This window comes from Phoca vitulina, unplaced genomic scaffold (assembly GCF_004348235.1).
Source record: "Phoca vitulina isolate PV1807 unplaced genomic scaffold, GSC_HSeal_1.0 scaffold9, whole genome shotgun sequence".
Taxonomy (NCBI): Eukaryota; Metazoa; Chordata; class Mammalia; order Carnivora; family Phocidae; genus Phoca; species Phoca vitulina.
In genome coordinates this window covers 26,490,697-26,511,352 of record NW_022589712.1, presented here as the reverse complement: position 1 = coordinate 26,511,352, position 20,656 = coordinate 26,490,697, and the positions used below count along the sequence as shown (strand labels likewise).

General features: G+C 41.7%; 1 protein-coding gene across 1 annotated transcript in view; it reads left to right on the top strand.

Moving 5' to 3' along the window:
• The window catches only part of ARFGEF3 (ARFGEF family member 3), a 165,562-nt gene that overhangs the window by 8,458 nt on the left and 136,448 nt on the right, over positions 1–20,656 (top strand). The window lies entirely within an intron of this gene.

The window sequence follows — 20,656 nt, the reverse complement described above, 5'->3', positions numbered from 1 at the left end:
ATAAGGTGAAAGTATAAAATTGGTCAAGGAGAGAAATGACCAAAACCTAAGAGAGTGTAGACAGATGACAAGATCTTCTACTGCAGACTAGGAAATGGCGCCCCTGCTGGGAAGAAGCAGTCCTACACCCTGTGGGGTGGATTTAAACTCCCACTGGTCCCTTGGCTAGACACCATCTCTCACAAACTCTATAGCCACATACAACAGCCTGGAGATAGTGAGCCTGTTTCCCCACCTTCTTCACCAATCCCCATCCCCCTTTATCATGAGAGAAATGCCCTGTGTGGGACATTTGGAAAGAACAAATAAGAAAGTTGTCCATAATTACACCACCTAAGGATAACCACTGAAAACCGTTTAACAGATTTTCTTAACAGACTTTTTCCTACATATACACATTTTTACAAATTAATGTGAATTTTATTTATGTTTGTTTCCTGCTTATTGTTTCAGGCCACATCATATGAAGAACATTTTCTAATGTCAATATATGTTCTTCAAATTAAAATATTATATATTCTTCCATTATATGGCTGCTGTAATGTTTATTTAGTAACTTTTATTATTAAACACTTGGATGATTTCCACATTTTTTTGACATTATTAAAAATGTTGAACTTACAGTCTTTTGTTGAAGAAAGTTCTATACTGTCAGGATATTATGATTTATTAGGTGTTTTTCATCTCTACAAGTAGAATGAACAAGAATTATGATCCTGTGTTTTTAAAAAATGTATTGCCTCTCCTATAGTATCTGCTGCAAGCTGATATACTGTAAGGAAATTCATGTATTAATCAAACCGAATGCACTTTTATGTGTATAAAGCTAAATGGACAGAATGCCTGGCAATGACACTCTTGCCTGGGGGGAGGGCGGTATCCCAGCTAGGGTATCCATGCTCACAGGAGAACATGAAGACTCTCCAAGACATATGAAGGTATAGATGGTTTAAGGGAGATGATTTCATGGTCCCCATTGTCTATAGGTACTCTTTCTGAAAACTGATTTTGCTACATCTCTTTTTCTCTTACCTATTATAGTCCCTCTTCTTCTTAAACAAGGAAAGCACCGCTATTACCCATCCCATTCTGAATCTTACTGTGGTATGTTGTCCTGGGGTGCAAAAGTCTTGTCCCACCAACAAAGGACTATGAAAATGCTAGTGTCTGTGTTGGTAAAGAGGACGAATATAATGATCAGACCACACATCTTTTTGTAAGTTAGTTTTTACTTCTTGGCTTTCAACAAAATTGAAGGAGGACCTAATCTAATTATAAGATAATAGACAAAAAGATGTTTTGATGATAAGTCTCCTTCATTCTCTTGTTTATATAAATAAGGGTTCTTACTGCTTACATCTAGGAAAGTGAAAAGGTATGGAAATGATGTTAAATTCCCACCTTATTATAACAATAAGGAATACTTCATCCATGGGTATATGAAGTAATTGAGGAGAAAAATAAACAAGGCTTATTTGTTTCTTTAGAAATGCATTTCTAAAGAAACATAAAAATAAAATAAGAAAATAAAATTATACTTTCCATGTTAACTACATTAACATTGTTATAAATATTCATTAATGCTGTTTGGATCAGTTGGGTCCATTAGTAGTCACACTTCAAACCAGAAGAAAATTGAACACTTTTAAGCCTTATGGCCACATGAAATTTTTTAAAAATCACTTTATACACCTTTTGTTACACAGAAATAGAGTAGGGAGATTAATGAAAGCCTCTCAAGAGTTAAAACATATTATATTGAGAGAAAATTAATTTGGGGAAGTAGAATGGAAATGTAAGTTCGAGGAGAAAAGAGAACAATGTAGCATTTTTTACTGTTAAAGAAGAGTTTGCTCATACATTTTTTTGTTGGGTGAAGGTGATTTTCAAATTGGTGTGGAATTTAGATTTCATTAGATACATTTAAATAACTGATATGTTTTAATTAAAAATTGTAGTATTTCCAATATGCCAGAATCATAACCTTTTCCATTAATTAAAATCATGATGAAGAAATGTAAATGTCAATTCAAAATACGTGAAAAACAGAACTTTAACGTTTTCTTAGTGGCTGTTTGAACAAAAAAACGTTTGGTAACGGTGCCTTAAAGGCTAGTTCCTAATCCAGAAGGTTGTTGAACCTGACGGCTGGGCTTCTTGTCGTTCTGGGTCTGTGATGAAAGTTCTGCCTATAGTGTTAGGGGTGAGAAGCTGGCAATGATACTGGAGGAAACTCCTGGTTAAGAACGTTCATCAAAAGACAACTGGCATTTTCCAACTCTTGGTGTGTGTGTTGAGGGGGGTGGACAGATGAGTTAGAGAATGCAGTGTTAATGGGACCTAAACATGGCTGGTCCCCATTTAGCCATGCCATGTAGCTTTCCTTTCACCCATGGCCTTGTGATTTCCCCAGAGCCAGCTTGCCATCTTGTACCACCTATAGAAGGGGGGTCACCCAACTGGTGGGAAGGATGCTGGATCAGGAGCTGTGGATGGATATATATCGGTGTCATTTCATGTCTTCACCCCTGTTAGCAGATAATTTGGAGTGTTTATCCTAATGAGAAAGAGCTGGTGAGGTCATCTTGTATATGTGTATTGTGTTCTTGGTGTGCAGTGAGGTCTATGAAACATCTTTGTAGAGAGAATTAAACCGTATGAATGAGGTAAAAAAGATGGGAGCATTGCTCTCAAAGGTTTTATATTCAGAGGGAGGAGAATAAAGACATGCATAGCTGGAAAACAGTGTTTTGTGGTAGCCACTGTAAATTTATGGTAGAATTTTATACATTTAAGGAGGTTTCAGTTTGACCATGATTCACAATAGTTGGGAGGCTTTTCACGCCTCTTTTAGGGAATGGGAATAAGCCATAATTAGAACAGAAAGAGCTCTTGAATCAATATTTATCTGATTTATTTTTTCTCTTTATTGTAAAAGAAGTGATATAATGAGTTATACTGTAATGGGCTTTTCTCTCTGTTTTGAAGTCAGTCTTCCTCTAATTCTTTGATTCTGCTGCTAGGAACTTTTAAACCCAGAGAGTACTTAACTCTGTCCAGTCACTGTGTTTACCAGGGCATCTTTCTATTGTTTGAGTACCTGCTCAAAAAAAAAAAAAAAATCTAGTCACTGTAAATATCTGTACCCAAGAAAGAGTTTGGATATGTTAATTATTTTTCTTCAATTATATTTTAATTATTTTTCTTCAATTACACTTCTATGTAGTACATGAGACAGAAACCAGATTCATTAACTATGTCTTGCATTCTCCTGATTTTGTACTCAGATTCAGTTTCCATTTCTGATAATCGCTTAGAAGTGATTATTTACAGATTTTTTGTTGTTTCAGAAAGGGCAATAGGGAATAATTCAAATCTCAAATACTTTTGCTGTGCTATTTTTCTTAATTTTTCTTTTGCCCCTGACTGATTGCCTTTTACGTTAAATATATTAACATTCTGATAAATACATTGTTTTGCTCAATTGTGCACACTAATAATGATAGATCAGAAAAAAACTGAAATCTTGAGAGACCTGTGGTTGCATTATCTTCTGCTTTTCTTTTACCATTGATTGCTCCGTGGACTTCTTGTACGAACTGAAGTAGACCAGATATCACATGAAAGATTTTCGTCACTCTAGTGACTGGGCTGAGTCATGCGTGGGCATTGCAGGGGAGAACCCCACGGTAAAACATTTGAGGTGAAGATAAGGAGTGGTCGGAGGCATTGCCTATTCTACCCCAGGCTTTCAGCAAGCAAAGGTCCACTCTTATGGTTGGTAAGTGAGCCGTTGTAGCACCAGGGTAGGGATTCATGCAGAATGCCGGTGAGATTCCATGTCAGCGATGGAGGAAGGTCCAGGGATCCTGTCCTGTGGAATATTTCTGAATTTGTTAGTAGAGAGTTACATGAAAGTCATTCTACCTTCTTGCCCTAAGTCTTGCTCTTGAGCTTAAGAGTCCTTACTTTCCACCATGAGGAGCCTGTCCCCTCACAGCCTTTGCTCCTCTTTTCCTTCTTCTTCTTAAACTTCAGGCCTTCCATGTCTTCCCAGGGTTGAAAACCTGTGAATGAGTGGGCCGTCGCAGTATCCCTAGACTCAAGAAGGAGGTCATCGATAGCTCAGGCTCTTCCTTTGATTGGGGTTATCATTTCCATATCCTACTTGTTTCACAAGCAGAAGGCAACTGAGGGTGCTCCCTAATTGTGACAGACTTGGTGCAACATCTCTGACCAAGTCAAGTGAGCACGAATAGTCATTGACTTCATTTGTTGTTAGCCACGGGTTTTTCAACCAAGTGATAAATAAGACCGGGAAGCTACTGGTCAAGAAGTATTAGTAGTTAATGACCTGAAATGTTTTCTGTTCTTGGACATTTTTCTACTTTATCATCTCACCCCCTCTACCTCCCTGCTTTTTCCCTGTGGTTTGGGAATCAAATGATAGAACCAAAATAACCTGGTCATTTCTGGAATCTTCAGGGCTGTGATCGTTTTTGTTATGAATACTCAGGGCTGATGTCTGTGTTTTGTGAAGCTGTCGCCAGCCTTGCTTGGCAAGGAGCAGCTGGCTTAAGCCCACCTGGACTTAACCACAACTTCTGGAATATTTAGCTTCTTGCAAATTGATTCATCGGCCATCGCCCTCCATGCCCCGCTGTCCTTGTGATGGCTTGGTTATGATGATACCTGGTTCTGTCTGATCATCTTTCTCTCAGAAATGTTGCAGGGTTTATATTATATCCAACCCTAATTGTGAAAAAGACAAGGGCTCTTCTGTGGACCCTTGTTGTATGCAGTCACTGCCTCTTCCAGATCATTCTTGATCTGCTGGCACGTTCCCCAAAAATGTTCTTCCCTGTCTAATGGAGTTTTGCAGTGTTCTTCTGCTTCTGAGTCTCGGTTGGGTGTGGTCAGTCTCTCTGCTGGCATCTGGGCCAGAACGGCTTGCCTGCTGCCTTCTCCAGTGGATTGGAAACTACAAATTTTGGTGACTGTGGATCTGGATACTGGGTATCCTCACATAGCTCTACATAAATCTGTAAGAAGGATGCTTTTCACCCCGTGCAAAGGCCCAGAGACCTTAGGCCACTACCAGTTTGCTGTCATAGTTGAGCTGCCTGGCTCTCTGTCATGCTACTCTGTCTTTCCTGTCAGATTTCCAAGAGGTTCACTCCCCTTCGACTGGGACCAGTGGGATGAGTGAGGCGAAGTCAGGCAAGTACAGGGTCAGATCTTGTCTTTATTTAAAGTTTGGTATTTGCTTCATCATGGAATTTTGGCATTCATTTTGAGTTTTTAAAATGTGGCATTAAAACACCTCACACCCGTCAGAATGGCTAAAATCAAAAACATGAGAGACGAGTGTTGGTGAGGACGTGGAGAAAAAGGAACCCTTGTGCCCTATTGGCAGGAATGCAAACTGGGGCAGCCGCTGTGGAAAATAGTATAGAGTCTCCTCAAAAAATTAAGTAGAATTACTCCATATGATCCAGTAATTCCACTACTGGGTATTTACCCAAAGAATATGAAATCACTAATTCAAAAAGATCTATGTACCCCTATGTTTATCACAGCATTATTTATGATAGTCAAATTATGGAAACAACACACGTGTCCATCAATAGATGAATGGATAGAGAAGATATGGTATATATGTATACAATGGGATATCACTCAGCCATAAAAAAGAATGAAATCTTGCCATTTGCAACAACATGGATGGATCTAGATGATATAATGCTAAGCAAAATCAGAGAAAGACAAATACCATATGATTTCACTCATGTGGAATTTAAGAAACAAAATAAATGAACAAAAAGAGACAAACAAAAAACCTGACTCTTAACTACAGAGAACAAACTGATGGTTACGAGAGGGGAGGTGGGGGGGATGGGTGACATAGGTGATGGGGATTAAGAGAGGCACTTATGACAAGCATTGAATCACTGCATTGTACACCTGAAACTGATATAATCCTGTTAATTATACTGGAATTCAAACAAGAAAAAAATGTGGTATTAAAATATTATTCATCTTGCTGACTTTTTTAATACTCCCTAAAATTTTGTGCCCAAGACCAGTGCCTCAGTCACCTCACCTGAGTTCCAGCCTTGTACTCCCTGTGCTCTCAGAAAGTTCTCATGGCTGCTGGGGTCATTCACATTCAAGTCAAGCTTTATTCTGCCCCCTCCAGTTTCCACAGACTGTTTTTTACTAAGGACCTTGGTTTCTGTCCTGCCTTGAGCGGAACCTCAGTGGCATGCACCATCAGGGAAACAAGCTCTTTCTCATGATGAAGGCTGTGATTAGTAAGACCCCACTTCTGGGATACCCTGTCCCACGTGTACTAGTGTTTTACCGAAGGCATTTCCCAGCCCCCATTCCTCCTCCCTCCTGGGCCCATCTCAGAAGTTGAAATAAAGCATGCTGTTAGAAATCTTCTTCCTTCCTCATGCCAAAGCTTAGACCCAAATGGCACATCTGCGGTGTTTGGTTACCAGTCCCAAACTCCCCTAAATGGGGCATTAAAACACGAGGGGGGTATTTTCTGAGCTGCTCTTTTCATCAAGATTGTCCACGGAGTGTCTCATAACATGCAGCCTTTTCCACTTCGTCATCCTGCTTATCCTTGAAAACTGAGCTGTGTTTGCTAAAAGAGATTCTTCTCTCCTCTGTGCCCTCACTATACTCTGCATAAATCTCTCATGGTGCTTATCCATCAGGTTGGCAGTTGTCTAGGGGTTCTGTTCTGAGACCCTCTCCTCAAGGAAGTTCATATATATAAATTATTCATCTTTTTAAGATTTTATTTATTTGAGAGTAAGAGTGAGAGAGAGATCATGAGCAGGGGGGAAGGGTAGAGGGAGAAGCAGACCCCCGCTGAGCAGGGAGTCTAAGGAGGGACTTGATCCCAGAGCCCTGGGATCATGACCTGAGCCGAAGGCAGATGTTTAACCGAGCCACCCAGGTGCCCAAATTATTCATCTTTTCATCCTCTTTGGTGCTCTGTAAATGTTTGCAGGATGAAACTCCTTCTCCAAACTGCACTGCCTATCCCAGGGAACCTGTGCCTCATCTCCTAGATTCTTAGAAAACATAGTGTTTGGAAGAATCCATGCCAGAATGGAATCTCAGCTTTGGCAATAGGACTTCTCACGTCTCACTGACTGAAAGGGGAGGTCCCAAAGAGTAGGACCAGAAGCCCAGTGCCCAATCCATTGACCTCACCTAGTATAGTCTTAGATTTCTCACTCTCTCCTCAACCAAAGCCCTGAGTAGCCTAATGTGTATTAGATCATGGGTTAGGAGTTGGTGTAGTTATTGGGACCCTGATTAATGTTCTGTGCCAAAGGACATTGACTATGCAAGGGTTCCAGCTCTCATTGGCCCACCTGGAAGAGGCAAGCTGCCTCCCCTCCCACACTCCTAACATGAATTCCACTTGGAGTATTTCTGTTCTAAAGAACTAAAGAACCTTCGCCCCCATCCTGCTCCAACCCAGGAATTGCCCCTTCACTTAGCCCAGGTTATTTACAACAGGAGTGGTATGGATGAGATAAAAATGTCAAGGGAATCCTCGAGCTGTCTTGTTAAAAGGCAGCCATTGGCAATGAACCTCTTGTTGGCATTTCTCAGTGCCCCTTTGGGAACAATCCCAGACATGGCTCCAGCCACGGCCCAGCTGCCTTTTGCTTACTTTCTCTGTAGTTGTTCAGAGCCAGCCTCAGCCTAATTGCTTTTCTCCTGCCAGTTGTTCCCAGAAAGATGCTAACAGCACTTCTTCCCATTTCCTTGTCTGTGTCCCCCACACCACTCCTCCCCCTGCTCTCCCCCCCAAGCCTCTGCCCAGCCTTCTGCATGGTCCACATTCTTTTTTCAGCTCAGATGCTGGCACGTTCATCCCTATCTTGATTGGGGGACCTACTGATCTTTCATGCAGGCTGGGAGCACATTCGTCAGCATTTATGCTTTGAGATAACCTTCCACAGTAGCTTCCCACTCTTTGTATGGTGTTTTTTGTTTTGTTTTTGTTTTTCTTTTGTGTAGTATAACCCTATTTTATTTTTTTATAATTTTTTTATGTTATGTTAGTCACCATACATTACATCATTAGTTTTGATGTAGTGTTCCATGATTCATTATTTGCATATAACACCCAGTGCTCCATGCAGTACGTGCCCTCCTTAATACCCATCACCGGACTAACCCATCCCCCCACCCCCCTCCCCTCTAAAACCCTCAGTTTGTTTCTCAGAGTCCATAGTCTCTCATGGTTCTTCTCCCCCTCTGATTTCCCCCCCTTCATTTTCCCCTTCCCTCCTTCTCCTAATGTCCTCCATGCTATTCCTTATGTTCCACAAATAAGTGAAACCATATAATTGTCTTTCTCTATTTGACTTATTTCACTTAGCATAATCTCCTCCAGTTCCATCCATCTTTATATGGTTGTATTTTAATTGCTTTTCTGCTGCTTTTATCTGTTTTAGTGTTTCAGTTCAATGCTTTGAACCCTGGAGCAACATCTACAAGATGTGCAAAATTTTTATTTTTTCATTGAAATAAACATATTCACATAAACTGGGAAAGACTGTGATTTAAAATGGATGAGAGCAGCAAATACCTCAATAGTGGTTTTTGGCAGACAGTTTCAATCTCAGCGTTGTTGTTTCTGCCTTTCTTGTATCATGGAGAAGTGTTGGGCTCCCCTTGCTAGCTCCTGCGGTCAAGAGGAGGAAGGAAAGGATGCTTCTGTAGAATTCCCAGGTCCTGTCTTCAGCTGTGCTAACTGAATGGCGGCTGTTAGCATAAGCGCCAGACAGGTGCATCTAATGAGGCTTCCACATTATTCCAGGTGAATTGCAAGCATCTGTGCTTCTCATGAATTTAAGCTCATCTTGAGGTCTTATTTCTTTCTGGTTTCTGCCTTTCTTCCTGAGTACAGCTGACCTCCCTTTGCAGAGGTAGGCAAATGTAAGTCAATTTTGGCTCTGTAGATCTTTTGCTGGTTCTGCAGTAGGAAAATAATAATAATAAAAAGAATAAGATGTTTAAGACCCTTTGGTTAATCTAAGCCTGGCTCATTTTCAATTATAGAGAATTCTTTATCTCAGTGAGTCATGAAAGAAAGGAGGGAGACTCTGTCAACCTTGCTGGAGGTAGATAGGGACCATTTAAGTGAACAAGGACTTGCCCTGGAGTTGACCTGATGTTCCATCTTCCTGAGATCAGGCTTGCCCTAAAGAGGTGAGCAGAATGACATTTCCGTTTTGGCCACAAAAACCCACTGGCAAGAGGAACGAAGCCTTTAGCAGTGGGGATGCTGAAATCCATGTTCCAAATCAAGGTGCCTCAAAGACCTAATTTCTCTTTTTCCTTTTCCTGCTGCTAGGGAAGACAAAGGGTATTCCTGTCACCTTGTAACATAGCATAAGTAACAATACCATACTATTTTGCAGCTTACAAACAGCTGCTTCTATGTGTTATCTGCCAGCCTGTGGGCCAGTACTAATGGTTTTCTTGTTCTAGTCCCTTTGATAAGGAAGACCTACAAGTAGCTCTCAATTATAAAGCTTCTCCTTGTTAATAGCCCCTGACCTAAAAGCACTTTTAAATGATCAGTCAATTAAAGAAGAGCATAACCCACCCAAACTAGGATGCAGGGAATATTGGGCTTGATTGATATTTTGGGATGTGAGCAAGATATTAATGTTCAAGAATAGCCATGGCCACTCATCATTCCTTTATGACAAGTGGTTGATGTCTTTATTTTATAGCCCTTAGTTCTAAAGGGAAATGTTGGAAGGAAACATAAAACTCCATTTTGAAAAAAATATAACAATCCAATCATGAATTTTCTTTCTTAAGCCTCTTTATTCTTTTTGAATGGAATGAAGGTAGGCTTTTTATTCTGTGTTTAGTTTCTATAATTAAACTGTGACTTACAGGCAATTTAGGTCCAAATTTCCTACTTTATTTCAAATATGCCTCTGAGAAATTGTTTCTATTGATGGGTTATAACCGTGGATTCCAAGAGATGGGTAGGGACTGCAGCTTATCGATTCTGTGATATAAATGGTTCAGTGAGTTGTTTGTATCTCTCTTGTTCACACTGTAAGGCTTTTTTTTTTTTTTCCTCCTGGGGAAGGCATGGTGCAAAGACTAAAATCATATTTAGTTGCTTTGGACATCTTCACTTATTAAACAGTTTATATTTTTTCTGTTTTCATTTTACTGCATATTTATGTGTAGTTGAACTGTATAAATCAGTACAATTATATAATTATGCAATAATACCCTGGTGTGTCTTTTTCAAGTGAAGTTCAGTAACTTTGACACAGGAGATCTCCTTTACTTGCTCATAGTCCAGTACCCTGTTAATATGATGCCTCATAGCGTGCTTGATAACCTTCTGATTCATATTTTCTCAACTAATTGTGGGACACTTAAGAAGACAAGTTAACATTTTGAAAACCTTTCTTAGGTGACAGGGCCTCTCCTATGCATCCTGGTCTCCATCCTGACAGCCCTTCCGTGAGGCAGGGGAACCACTGAGGTTTGGAGAGCCCATGTAGCCGGCCACACTCCTCAAGCCAGCCTGGGGCAATGTCAGGACTGCTGGTCTCTAGACTTTACTATCTTAACCCACTATGGGGTATTCCCCCCACCAGTATTGATTCATCACAGAGGTTTATTATTTCTTCTTTGTGACTTCTGTGAAAAGCTGAGATATAGAATACTAAATTTCATGCAGTTAGATTATTTGATGAAGCACCAGCATTGAAAAGAGCTCTTGCGAAATCTGTATTTAGCCACTGCTCATTCATGAGAGCAACTTACAAACGTAGGAGTAGGGTTAAGATCACCTGGTACTGAAACAACTTTAAACACAATTTCCAAGGAGCTAGAGCTTTTAAAAGAGAGGGTGTCATATATTCAGGCTGAGGGAAGAGCGGTGAATTATTAGAACTGTTGAGATTAGTGTGTATACAGAACTTTGCCAGGAAGTGACCTAAATTGACTTTTCCTCTTTGTAAGGCAGAAGGAGACCTTAAGATAAAAGACTCTGGTCTGGAATTGATGTTGAGTACCCACTAGGGAGGCCTGAGTAATTATGGAATCAATTAACCCTTACCTCTCTGAGCTTCTGCTCACCTGAGTGAGGAAGAAGCTAAGCAGCAGCTAAGGTGGTCTTTTTTTTTTTTAGGGAGGGTTACGATGAGCGAGCTGGCAGAATTCCTGAGAGGAGATTTAGCATAGGCCTGATTTTTACCGAGTTAGGCCTAAACCAAACAAACGCATCCAGTATAGATCACATTCTGAGTGGGAGCAGACCTGGGCTAACTTTTAATTTAATGAAGTCCGGAGAGAACTGTTGTATTTAAAGATTTTTTTTTTTTCTCTCTGAAACTGTAACTTCCCCATCGCTTGCTTTATTTTGTAAGCCTCATTTTGTTTTTCTGTATTTACCAGCTGGGAGAAAAATCTTTCAAAGACAAAAGGGGTTTTGTGTGTTTATTTCAGAGTCTGTTGGTAGAGAAGAAGCCAGGAAACTGTGTCCAGCTGGGGTTGGCAGGGAGGGGCTGAACACAGAGGCCCCCTGGGTTGACCTGGGGAGGGTGACTGTATTTACCCTATGAGATTTTAACTCCTATTCTGAAATAAGGCTGGATGTGGAAGACAGGGCCCGTTACATGACATTTGCTGAAAGCGAGGAGGAAAGCGCTCATGTGTCTCAGACATAGTAAAAATATAGCTGTAATTTTAAAGTCAAATTTGATTAGGAAAGTGATTGTTAGTTTAAAGTGTGTGCACCCAAGCACCCTGTACCGTGGACGCCTTCATGAGTATTTGCTTGTGATGATGCCTTGCGGCTCTGTCTTGAATGCCAGCATCTCTGTTGGAGGCGTCTGGAGCTGTGATCCGTAGTAGGAAGTCAGTGTGCGGGGCTCTGGGCTGTGGTGGGAAAGGCAGTAGCAGGTGGGGGCAGGCATCCTGGGTTCGGAGTCAGCCAAGCAAGCCACATTCTGTGGGCTGGGAGTAAAACACAGACCATCTCCCCTCCGAGAGCACACCACTTGAGGGGAAAGGAAACAGGCAATGGTGTAATACAGTAAGTCCTGGGTCCAAGTCCTGGTTCTTCCATGTATGACCGTTGGGACCCTGGGCTGGTCATTTTGCCCGTCAGCTTCTATAACTGAAGATGGACACTGAAAGGTGGTATGGTGCCTCTGTTTCCTGACTGTGATCATTGCCCAACCAGTAGATGCAGAGACCCTGTTACAGACCACAGAGACAGACTCAGTCTCCCCGAAGAAGGGCTCAGCGTGCTTGCATGCCCCCTCCCGTTCAGGTGAAGAGACGATTTACCTCCTCCTCTTTTCTCTCTTCTCAGCATCTGAGCAGGAAAACAGGTTCTAGCCCATTGGGCTTGTCGCAGGTCCCTCCATGTTACAGGCATATATTGTTTCCAGCTTTATTGAGATATAATTGACATAACATTGTGTAAGTTTAAGGTGTACAACAGGATGATTTGATTTATGTTTACATTATAAAGTGACTACCACATAAGGGTACTTAATATCCATCCTCTCACATAGCTACCATTTTGTGTGTGTCTATGATGAGAACTTTTAAGGACGATCATACAGTATTTGTCTTTCTCTGACTTATTTCACTTAGTATAATGTTCTCAAGGCTCATCCGTGTTGCTGTCAATGGCAGGATTTCCTTCTTTTTCATGGCTGAGTAATATCCCATCATGTGCGCATGCACCACATTTTCCCAGTCCATTCATCTGTCACATCAATGCAGCAGTTCTCAAACTTTTGGTCTTAAAATGCTTTACACTTTTCAAAGTTATTGAGGACCCCAAAGGGCTTTTCAGGAAAAATATTGAATTGTATCTGTCAATATTTACCACATTAAAAGTTAAAACGGAAAGTTAAAAAAAATTATTAATTCATTAAAAGTAACAAGAAACCTATTACATGTTAATATGAATGACATTTTTTATGAAAAGTACTTTAATAAAATTTAGCGAGGAGAATTTTATATTTTTTGCAAATCTTTAATATGTGGTGGTGTAGAAGGAAAACAGCTGGAATCTCAGCTCTGCTTCTGCATTCAATCTGTTCCAGTATGTTTCTTTGGTTGAAGGAGATAAAGAAAATCCTGCCTCATACAGATAAGTGGTTTAAAATGGGAAAGGAATCTTAATCGCCTTTTCAGATAATGGTGGATATTCTTTTTTGAAAGAGTCCACCATATACTCCTGAGAGATTGAGAATGAAAATACTTTTGAGCTTGTGGGCCCTCTGAAAGGGTTTTGGGCGTCTAGGTTACCCTTTGAGAACCACTTCTTCCCCATTTTATTTATATATATTTTTTTTATATTTTTAAAGATTATTTATTTGAGAAAGCAAGAAAGAGGGAGAGAGTGCGTGCCGAGGTGGGGGAGGGGCAGAGGGAGAGAGAATCTTCAAGCCGACTCCCTGCTGAGTGCAGAGCCTGACATGGGGCTTGATCTCATGACGCTGAGATCATGATCTGAGCCAAAACCAAGAGTCAGATGTTTAACAGACTGAGCCACTCAGGCGCCCCTCTCCCCCATTTTAGATGTCAGAATCTTGAATCCTTCATTCTTAAGATTCACCAACCCGGTGCAGTTGGGGTCACCCACGCCCAGCATCAGGCTCTATGCTGGGTGGGGAGTCTGCTTGAGATTCTCTGCCTCTCCCTCTGTCCCTCCCCCTGCTTACATGCTCGCTCTCTCTCTCAGATTAATTAATTAAAACAAAAAGCCACCAACGCTTCCTCTTACCTGGGATTAGGCGCTTCTCCCAACCCTGCCCTTTCCAGGCCTGTCCTTGGACTCCAAGCTTTAGGTCTGCACAGCAATCAGGTTATAATGCTTTGTAGGGAGGTGGGCCTGTGTTGTGCCGCCCAGGCGTGTGGAACTGTCACCTGGGTCACGTTGTTACACTTCTGTTATCCCCTGGAGCTGTGGAAATTGCCCTGGAATAGCACTGCAAATAATACTCCTTACTGGGGTCTAATGAAGATTACTTAAGATTTTAAATAAGATGGTACTTTGCAGAATGTACATGAAATCATAAGTGAAACCTCACCTGATAAAATAGGCTGCTGGTGTTTTGGCAGTTTGCAGCATGATTCAAGTTTCTGGGTTTGATTTTCCCCCACCTTCAGTGCTGAGTTTCAAAGTGTGATTTCAAATAGAAGAACAGATTTCAGGTACAAAGGAGCAGATAGGAATCTGAACTGAAGTAGTGTTATTCTGATTCCTCCAAATCCGCAGAGGCCTAACTGGTCCTTGGGGACTAGAGACAAAGGAGCCCGAGCAGGCACGATCAGCAAAACTTCACCATGGCAGATTCAAGTGTTGTTTCATAAATTCTAGCATCTGAAATAAGGAAGCTGAAATCTAATACCTCCTTGTCTTCCTCTTCCATTTTTGCTTCTAGACTCAAGCAATGTCTTTTAGCTGTCCTCTTTTCTGGCAGTCCATGATGAGGGTGGCTGTTCATGGAATTATGGGAGCAGGGGTGGATCCAAATTTCCAGTAGTACTGCACCTCATACCTGCCTAAAGGTAATGGTTTGGTTTGGTTTTGAACCAGAAGACATGCAGCAGGAGTTTTCCTAGGTTAGGAGGTAATTGTCCGCATGTGTAAATTCTCTGCGCCTTCCAACATTTTCCCCCAGAACAGAGACCTCTGGTGGCTTACCCAATATCCATTCACCCCCTACCTTAACCGATAGGACCTGACTGGGTGTCAGGATCTGCTTTTATTGTCAGCCCTGTGCTTCAGAGGAGCCTGCCCATCGCAGGTGCGACTTTCTCGCCTGGCCATGGGCGTGCCCTGTGGCAGGTGTATCAGAATGGAATGTGAGAGGGATGCTATCTCAGACTCGTGAAGGGGGAGTTCTTTCTTCCCTGAAAGTTCTCATCTTCAAATGATGCGTCCAACCGCCACAGCTTGCTTTGCAGCTGCGAGGGGAACCAGTGGAGGGTGGAAGGGGGTCAGGGGGGGGGTGGGGTGTGTGGGGAGGATGACACTTAAAGGGTAGATCACCAGAAAAATGGAAAGAACCTGGGTTCTTGGCTGTGTCATCGGAGCACTGAATCACCTAAAATTGGGGCCAACCTGCCTCCATGTTTAAGCCAGTAAGGGAGTTGATTTCCTGTCACTTGCAGCTGAAAGTGTTCTCCCTGATACACCCACTTTAATGTCATCCACATGACCCCCAGGGACCCAGGGGGAGGGAGCCCAGGCCAATGCGGCAGCCTGGAACATCTCTAGGTGGAGTCCCTTTCCTGTTGTCTGGCTGCATTTTGACCATTTTGCTGACCTTTTAATTTCTTCTACAGGATAAGGGTAAGGAAATTCTAAATTAAGTATTTGGTAACTCCCGTGCAATAAAAAGGGCATTTACATCTGTGGCATTTACAAAGTCTGGGGGCCTGGAGTTGGGGCTTTGGCACCCTCTCCCACACCCTGGGCATGCTGGTGCATAATAAAGCCTTGTTCTTCTGCCACAAATAACTGATTTACTCATATGCTTCCCTGCAGCTAGACTCTAAACTCTGTCATCCTTATTCCCAGACCCGTGGTGTACTGTGCCTCCCCACAGTATTGAAAGTGACCAAGTATGAAGCATTGACCTATGCCAGGCATTGTGCTAATGACTTTATACATTATCTTACTAAATTTTACAGTAAGTACAATAAGTGCAAATATAATTTATATTTGAATAAGAAAACTGAGGCTGGAGTGATCAAATCATTTGCCTGAAGTCACACAGCTAATATGGGATAGATAGAGGTTCAAATACAGGTTTGACTTAAAAGTTGTTCTTTTAACTCATATAATCTATGTCTTCAATGGATATTTGCTGAATACCCATCACTTAGATATGTTACTGTTTTCCCTTTCTATTCCTTCATTTCCCCTTTCACCTTTGGGAAATGTATTGGGGCAGAAGGCACACGTGATTACTTGAATATTGGCTTTTCTCTAAAAATTGGTTTTAGGGGGTGTCTGTAATCAGTTGGTTAAGTGTCTGCCTTCTGCTCAGGTCATGATCCTGGTGTCCTGGAATCAAGCCCTGCATTGGGCTCCCTGCTCAGTGGGGAGCCTGCTTCTCCCTTTCCCCACCCCTGCTTGTGCTCCCTCTCGTTATCTCTCTTTCAAATAAATAAAATCTTAAAAAAAAAGAAATCGGCTTTAGTAGTATATAAGTTACGAATGCATTCAGCTGTAAGTAATGGAAAGCCTAACTATGGTTTAAATAAGATGGGGCTTATTTTTCTCCTGTAATAGGCAATCTGGTATGTCTAGGATACTGCTGACCTTCCATTGTATTTGGCTTTTTGAACCGCAAAATGGCCCTTGCAGCTGTAGTCAGCACGCCCCCACCCAACACGGAAGGCAGAAGGGCAGTGCCAACTAAACCGGTCCTGCCCTTTTCATCAGGAAAGCCAAAGTACTTCAAGAGCCACAAGGGAGGCGGAAAAAGTAGGAAACAGGATGGTCGGGAACAACTTAGACCAATCTTGATTTACCCCTTGAGGCTGACCACGCTGTCAGCCAAAAGCAAAGTTGCAGTCAAGTTGCTAAGAAGAAGGCCACTAAACCTGCAAGCCACACATCTCAAAGAAGCAGAGGCTACGAGAATTTGAAAAGGTGATAGAGCTACCCCATCTTGCTGATAAGATGACTGAGACGTACAGAGACCAAGAACTGGTTTCCTTAGGCTCTGCTGTTCTTCTCACTGTGCTTCCCTCCTATTTCCCATAAAATGTTTGCTTTCAAAGCTCTTTCGTATCCCTACTCAGATGATCCTTCCCATCCTTTCAAAGGAGTCTAGAAAGCTTCTGTGCTTGTCTTGTGAACAGAAATTGCACACCCGAGAGACCAAAGTAATATACTTAGGATTATCCCTGACATTTGTTGGCCAAAACGAAATCACCGATTTCCAAGTTGGGCCAACGATGTTTTTTTAACAGACTCCATTGCCTTCCCTGACACTGTGATCTTCCCTGATAGCTTTATACTTAATCCAGAGCAGGGGGCCTTCCTGCCCAGATACCCTGGGCTTTCCACTGGGCAGGCCCAGCTACCCTGGCTCCCCAGCATGGATGGCTTTGACTTTTCAGGGACAACTGGGTGGAGCCCAGCCTGCATAGAGATCTCGGGTCCCTCGGACTCTCCAGGGAGAAAGGACAGCCAGCTAGTGCCCACAAATTGGAGTATGAACGTTTTTCTAAGGTTGATTTAACCCTGCCTTTCAACAGCGGGGTTCTTGGTCATTTTGAGCCTGGTCCACTCGTTCTTGCCTCCCCAGGCTGGAACTGAGAGTGTCCTGGTGCCTTCTGACACTCAGGGAAGAACAAACACTGTGATGCAAACGCTGTGTTGAGTCCCCCTAGTGACAAGGTGTCTGAGTAGCTGGAAAGGTGTTTCGGGGATAGAGTGTTAATCTCAGCTTTCCATAGTGGGGACCTCTCCCATCAATATTAGGCTAGAAAATGAATGGGGGTCCTTTTTTTACCTTCTAGAAGGAGAGACCCCTTTCCTTAGCCAGGGGTTTCTACGTAGGGAGATTTTGCCAATACAAATAACAATTATAGCAGAATTTTAATTATAGTGTTTAAAATACTTGAATACTCTGTGGGTTTATCTACAAATTTCCCTTTCTTCCATGTGAACATCTTTATGAGCCTGCAGGATCTCAGCTTGTTTTCCCGGATTTTGTGGGTACCCGTATATGTACTTTTGCAAACTAGGTCTCTATTTAGCTGTAGGCCATTTAGAGCCAAACCTGTAGCCGCTGGCCCTGTGCCGTTCGCGCTCCGTGATCTCTGGTGGCTGTGGCTGGCGACAGAAACACCAGGCCGACTCCTGTTTACACCCATGGGGCAGAGGAGCGCCACCATGGCCCTCCTGGTTTGGCCAAGCTTTCAGTCCCTTGATGTCCCATGTTCATGCCCTGGGCTGGGATTGTTGTCAGGCAGCGTGTGCTGTCTTGATCTTCAATCATCTCACTAAGAGAGCAGTCCGCTGCTGCTTTTTCTCTTCAGTACATAAAAAAAAAAAAAAAATAGGGGGCATATTTGTTTTTCGTCCAGTACGTGTTTCATTTAGGAAGGTCATGTGGGTGTGTCATAGATTCAACACCACCCAGAGTGGAGTAGAGCAGCCCCTTGCTGATGTATTGTTACAAACACAGCCGCTTTCAGGATGACTGGGCGCTAAGGCCGTTTAGCAGGCTGAAGGGTAACTAAGTTAGCATGCAGACCCAGTGCCAGCCTTTAAAATTAAATACATCCCGAGAAACAGTCTTGTCTGCATATCAGATCGTGCCAGACCTGAGGCTGCTGAGTAGCCGATTAATGTGGATTTTATCCAGCTGAGTCTACAGGTGGGGCAAGGGGAGGTATAAAATCTATAACATGTTTAAAGCAGACGGCTAATAAGGAACCAAACCGATCTTTTTGGCTCTCACCCAAGGCCTGTTTTTAGAGAGTGCTTACAGAGCAGGATCTTGTGGGATATTCAGTGGTTGAAACACCACACACACACACACACACACACACGCACGCACGACTGTTGGGAGAAGTTGCTATTTGTGGGAATGTAAAATTTTACGTCATTGTTCTCTGTCTGATGGTTATTGCCAAAACGTATTGCTTAAGGGGTGTGATCTTTGTACGCAGATGGCCGAACGTGATTTTTGATGCCTATGGGGAACGAGGGGGAGACGAACCATGAGAGACTATGGACTCTGAAAAACAAGCTGAGGGTTCTAGAGGGGAGGAGGGTGGGGGGATGGGTTAGCCTGGTGATGGGTATTAAAGAGGGCACGTATTGAATGGAGCACTGGGTGTTATACGCAAGCAATGAATCATGGATCACTACATCAAAAACTAATGATGTAATGTATGGTGATTAACATAACATAATAAAAAAATAAAATCCTTACTGATGCCTATGGGGAAAGAACTGTGGGGCGTTTAATAAGACACAGGCTATAACTTCAAAATATAAAAAGGCATTCAGTTTCTTTTCCCAGCTTTATTGACAAACAAATTTGTATCTATTTAAGGTGTATAGCGTGATGATTTGAGATATGTATACATTGTGAAATGATGACCACAATCAAGTTAATGGACATATCCATCACCTCCATAGTTACAATTTTTGTGTGTTATGAGAACACTTAAGATCTACTGTCTTAGCAAATTTCAAGTATATAATAAAATATTACTGACTATTGTTACCATGTTGTACATTACATCCCCAGAATTTATTCATCTTATAATTGAAAGTTTGTACCCTTTGACCAACATCTCCCTATTCCTCCACCTTTTAGCCCCTGGCGACCACCATTCTACTGTCTTTGAGTTTGACTTTTTTAGATTCCACATATAAGTGAGATCATGCAGTGTTTGTCTTTCTGACTCTGGCTTATTTCACTTAGCATAATGTCCTCAGGTTCATCCATGTTGCACAATTGGCAGGATTTCCTTCTTTCTACAGCTGAGTAATATTCCGTTGTGTGTTTGTGTATTTATGCTAAGTATCTGAAGTACAGGTATCTAGGTATATCTGATATATATGTAGATATCTATATAAATATAGATATCTAGGTAGATACATATCACATTTGCTTTATCCATTCATCTGTTGATGGACACTTAGGTCGTTTCCATACCTTGGCTATTATGAATAATGCTGCAGCACACGTAGGAATACGGATACTTCTTTGAGATACTGGTTTCATTTCCTTTGGTTATATGCCCAGGGATTGTTGGGCCATATAGTAGTTCCATATTTAATTTTTTGAGGAAGCTCCATACTGTTTTTCATAATGGCTGTGCCAATTTACATTCTCACCGGCAGTGCACAGGGCTCCCTTTACTCCAGATCCTCGCCAATCCTTGTTATCTCTTGTCTTTTTGAAAATAGCCATCCTAACAGGTGTGAGGTGATGTCTCATTGTAGTTTTGAATTTGCATTTCCCTGATGATTAATGATTTTGCACAACCTTTTAATGTACCTGTTGAAAATTCATATGTCTTCTTTGGAAAAATGTCTTTTCCATTTCTTTGCCCATTTTTAATGGGATTATTTATTATTATTAATATTATATTATTGCTATTGAGTTATGTGCATTTCTTACATATTTTAGATATTAACCTCTATCAGGTAGATGGTTTGCAAATATCTTCTCCCATTCTGTAGGTTGCATTTTCATTTTGTTGATTGTTTCCTTTGCTGTGAAAAACCTTTTTAGTTTGATGCCCCAATTGTTTGTTTTTGCTTTTGTTGTCTGTGCCTTTGGTTGTTATCCAATAAATTGTTGCTAAGGCCAATGTCAAGGAGCTTTTTTTCTATATTCTAGGAGTTTTGTGGTTTCAGGTCTTACATTTAAGTCTTTAATCCATTTTGAGTTGATTTTTGTGAGTGGCATAAGAGAGGGTGTCTAAAAGGAATCCTTTGTGTCCTACAGTATGAAATATACATGTTTTAAATTATCTAGAAAGTAAGAGAATACACAAATAACACACTTGTGGGGGGAAAAAATGAATGTTTTTAGGTTGTGAAGTATGTTCATACTGTAGAAAATTC